This window comes from Geospiza fortis, unplaced genomic scaffold, assembly GCF_000277835.1.
Source record: "Geospiza fortis unplaced genomic scaffold, GeoFor_1.0 scaffold70, whole genome shotgun sequence".
NCBI classification, from domain to species: Eukaryota; Metazoa; Chordata; class Aves; order Passeriformes; family Thraupidae; genus Geospiza; species Geospiza fortis.
In genome coordinates, this window is record NW_005054317.1 from 4,329,174 (window position 1) to 4,334,626 (window position 5,453).

Genomic DNA, 5,453 nt, shown 5'->3' on the forward strand with positions numbered 1-5,453 from the left:
GGCTTGTACCTCAGAAATTGGGAGTGAGAACGTGTGTCAGTGTATCGTGTTCAATGGGAACAGTTAATTTTAGCTGTGCTTGAACGTTACCCACTGGCAGAGTTTCTCTATTACAAGAAAATAATTAAATAATCCAAAGCAAAATATAAACCCAATTTAAAACAAGAAGCAGATGTTTATCAATAGACCTGATACTCTTTCTCCATCTCCTGAGACAGAAGCCTTTCTTTCAACATCTCCCCATAATGTAGCCAAGCTCAAAGCCTTGTAAAATTTCTATGTCTTTTTTACAGTTTGGGACTGCTTTTTAAAAAATAAAGAAAACAAACTTAACCAACCAATTTTTTTAAACTTCAAAAAGCTGACTCAGAAGCTGTGCAAGAGCTCTGATTCAGCTTTCTTAGCTGAGTCAAAGCATGTGGCCACGTGATTCAGAGAACACCGCTCTGAAGTCGGGCAGGAGCTCTTTCCAAAGGAGGAAATGCCTGGCTTCCCTTGCAAGCGTTGTGCAAAGTTTCCTTGGTAGCACTAACAGTTATTTATTTAAACTTGATGCAAGTCAATATGATATTCACAGCTCTCTTATTGTTCATCCAATGTTTCAAACCACAGTTAAATAAAAATATTTACCATTTGGCCCAATGCCAGCAAAGACAAATTCTTCTAAGTCAGTGGTAAAACCTCATTAAACATCCACCTCTTCCTCTGAAAACCCTGGCACAGCACTGATCACTACCACAGCCATGAACTGAAGGACTGAGGAAGGAAAAAACAAAAATATGTTCTCTTTCCTTAGTAAAATAAAATAAAGTGAAAACATCTTACCAACAAATTAAGAGAATGCTAGATGATTGACTAATCCTCTGAAAAAAACTCCAAAATAATAAGGTCTGCTTTCTTACAAAAGACATAAAACAGAATCACAGAACAGCATGAAATGCCACCCCAAAATCACCTGAGTCACTTTAAATCACAGAATGCAGACATCATGTGGGATCTCTGAGCCATTGCACAGGCAGCCTACAGCGCTAATGATTTTTAAATTACAAGAAAATTCTAACTAGCTAATCTGTCCTGCAGTGGCTTCATGACACAGAGTTTCTCGAGACACCTGTTAAAACACCTTGACTTTCTTGCCAAGTGGGAATCTACCAAGTCCCTGGGAATGGGTATCATGAGCCAGGGTGCCACTCCTGCTAATCCCACTCCTCAAACAGAGCCCCTTTTGGCACACACACAGGGCACGCTTTCCTTTGCATCCCTGCACCTGAAAGCTCTGGCCCCTACACTCAGTACCTACACTTCCAGTATCATGAAATTTCAAGCTGAGTTTGACAAGCTTTAATAAATTAGTCACAGATCATCCTAAAATGTACAATAATTGATCCTCAAGCTTCATAAATATTCAGTAGGATCTGGATATGAAATTTGGAAAGCTGTTACATAATTCCTGTGAAGATAGCTGAAAGAGGACAATATCAGAATGCCACCTGTGTAATTGAGATTAACTAAGACACAGAGTCCTTACTTAGGAAAAAATATTTCAAAGGACCATGCAGCACTATTTTTTTTTAAACTAAAATAAGCTTTTCTCCCTTCAGGAGAAAAGTAGTGATAAAATGTCTTTCTAATGAACAAAATATTTCCAGGACTAATATTTTGCAAGGTGCTTCCATCAAAACTTCTGGAATTTTACAGGCTTTTTTCAGTTACAAAATAAAAAATAACAAATAAAACCCATACTGTAGACCACAACTTGTGGTTACACTATTATCTGATAGGAGCCTGGTTTTTAAAGTATGGGATTAACAATACATTTAATCAATCTTGGTATCACAGGCAGTAGACAGCAAAATTGATTATTGTTCAGATAATAAAACGTTGCATTTTAAAATTATTGGTACTGTCACTACAGTCACAACAAGTATTTTCACCCTCCCTTCTCCCGTTCTGCTGTAACTCTATGAAAATGGGTTGGCTCTGCATAAACACCAGGGTCCATGTCAGGAAAGCTTTCTACAAGGCTAAGAACCACTCACTACTTTTTATACCTCAATCTCTGGGTTGAAAGATTTCAGGTTTATCTGCCAAGAGTGACTATTTTAATATCTGCAGAATTAGACAGCCAGTGTCTTAGAATTTTTTTCAGAACAAGATGACAAGCTCTTGGAACACTGATGCTAATTTTCAGTAAATGCTGAGGCTACAGAAGACTGCAAAGAAAATAAAACTAACATAATTTAAAATGAGAAAAGCAGTCTGATAGGTTAGCTTGGTATCAGTCTTGCACAGAATTCTGGTATATAATCAACAGAAAGATAAAGGATGGTGGTAAAAAGTAATGCTAAACATAGACTTACAGAAAATAGGTCTCGCTAAATAAATTTGGTATGGCTTTCTGACAAGAATATAGGTTGGACTGGATAAAAATACCCTGCAGTTTCTGACCTACTATACTTAGATCTCTGTAAGATTTAGTGCTACACAAAAGTCTGATTTAGAAGTTAGTCAACATGAAGAAAACCTGGAATCTAAAACCACCTCATAAATTATTAGGGAGGCTAATGAAAAATATTTTAAATCCACCTTGTCAATAGTTAAAAGCTGTTTTCTTAGCTCTTAAAAATCATAGCTCATTATAGCCTGGAATACTATAAAAAGCTTCTTCCCCTTCAACTTTTTGTGTGGCCAGGAAAAAAATCATATACACACACAGTTAAAGAAAAAGGGAGGAGGAATACAGTCACTTTAAACTTTTGCTCTCATAGATTGTTTCTCAGGAAAGAAAAATTCAGCGCTAACAGATTTCCTGAATAAAAAAACCATCAGTGCACTTAAAAGCCATATTTTCAGGAAAAAAAAAGTATATGTATGAAAAATCAAAGCCAGTTCCACACACGTGTAACATCCTGCAGTACTAAATTTACCTCGGTTATACTTCTTGCACCTAGACTCACCTGGAAACATTACAGAGGATTATTTAACATTTTGACAAGGACAGATGTGCAACAAATTATTATGTATAAGCTGCTCCAGGGTCTTACCATATGGCACACATAAAAGAATTCAAGGAAAGAGGGAAAACTGTGATATTTTAGCTTGGTTGAAAGCACACACAGGTACTTGTTCCAAAAGAGCTAGCACAGAGTCAGGTGCTATCCCCTGTGCAAGAACTTTTTCCTATTGTGTGAATCTCCACTACTGATGCTTTAGGGAAGGTCCAGAGCTACTCAGTGCTTCTGCTGGTCAGCTGAAGGATTATATAAAAGGCTGTAGCTGATAGAAACTGCACAGAGTACCCAAAGTGGTGAAGGACAAATAAGTAAGAGTAAGCCAATCCTGTTCCAGAGATCCACACCATGACACTGAATTGATGGCAAAAACATGGCTTTGGGTATACAGCCCAGTGCAACACCCTCCACACATGAGAAACGAGGGTTGTTTCACACTTACAAGATGAGGAATTCTTCTTGGAAATGGAGCAAAGCAAAACAAAAACTCCTAAGATACAATGAATTCTCAAATGCATATAGGAACCCAGCAAGCTGGAACTGGCTTCCCAAGCAAAAACATCCCATGGATATTTAATATGTCAATTGGAGCAGGAGAGAGAACAGGCTGTTGTATCAATATCTAGCCTTAGTGAGATTCTTGATGATATATTTACCAAGTTCTACTTGCATTCTAAAGGAGAAAAGTTAATGAAGATTGATGATGCCTGAAAGCCCTGTCTTAAAAAGAAAAATAATGGCTTTGTTATCAAAGTTGTTCTTAGGAGTTCAAGACCCAGAACAAAAAATTTCATAGTAACACATGAAGAATGGAACAAAAGTCATTAAATATAATAAACTAGTCATATGTACTGCTGTATTCTAAATTAATTACTCAAGGACTATCTATTTGTCATTCAGAGACCTTAATAAGACTATCTGACCAAGAGTGGAATGATTAACAAAAAGTGAGAAAAGATTGTATTGGATTAAATGACAGAAGATTACACAGAAGTTCTGAGATGATTAAATAAATAATTGTGGATTTTCACCTAAAATAGTCTTCAGTTCTGACCAACTTCTCTCTGTGATAAAAACCAAAAGGGCTCAGAACATGAAAACAGCTCAGAGAGGTGTAAGAAAAATACTAAGTCTTGATCAAATGGGATGTTTCAAAATGCTTAAGACTTCCAAAAGGAAATAAGTACATAAAGAGAGAAAGGCGGTAACTGTACAAAATTTGCATAGAGAAGTTCAGCTAGGTCTTCTCCTCACCCTATTTAGCAAAATACTAGGCTGTACCATAGTGACCAAAGCCTTAAGAAAAACAAAGATTTTAGTCAAACCAACTAAATGGCAACATATCAGAGTTCACAGAAGGGAGCACCTTCAGTACAGCTCACACAATTCATGAACGCATGGCCCATTCTTTGGCCCAAACCTGGGTAACTGGATAGGTCGTTAGTTTTTCATATAAAATACTATCACCCACCAATCACCTAAGAGTACATAAAAACTTCAAGAACAGAAGCCACTTATCCAAGTTTCCCATGTTGGAAACGCTTTATTCCTAAAAGTTTTGGCGGAGTTTTAATGACCACTCCCAGTAATGCTGCCCCACTAGCACTTTCCAAAGGGCCTGATCAGTTGCCTATTGAAGACAAAGTACCGACTTGAATCAATCTACAGATCCGTAAAGAGCTGTTAGATGCCTCCATCCAGAACAAGAAAGCGCCTTTTAATCTCTCACAGCTCTCAAACCAGGAACTAACAGATTACAGCACATATTAACTTTGTTCTTTTCTCATCCTGATTTTCCCCATCAGCCTAAAACTGTCAAGGAATAGTGCTAAGCAGAACAAGGCAGTGAGGCATTTAACTGTCCAAACCAAAATGAAGAGGGAATAGAAAGGTGTCAGGCTCTGGCAACGCCTCAGCTACTGTGATATACACTGCAGTAACATTACCAGCACTGCCCCAGCATCCAAGCCTATGGACCAACAGCCTCAAACTCAACACATGGTAACACCTTTCTATCTCTTTTCTCCAGACGCCTCTAGCCACTTTTTCCAGCACCAGCTTAGTTTACCGGGACAGGAAGAAACAACTATTGTTCCTATCTGCTGATCACAGTCAAACTCACCAGGAAACATCAGAATAATTTTTGGCACACCTCAGGCTCTGCTGCTTGTCCTCCCAGCATCGAGTGGTGATGAGCCCAGGGGAGGCCAGCCCAGCTCCCTGACACCTGCACCATGGGCACATCCTCCACACCCTCACCAGGGAAAGGCACCGAGGAGCCAGCGCTTCCTCTCCATCACCCACAGGGGCTGGACAGCCACCACAGGGGACCCCACCGCCCTCACAGTGCCATGTCAATGACACCGGGCACCGTGACGGGACCATCCGCCCGCCCGCTGGGTCATGGCCAGCACGGCGGGACCGTCCACCCGCTCCCCTGTG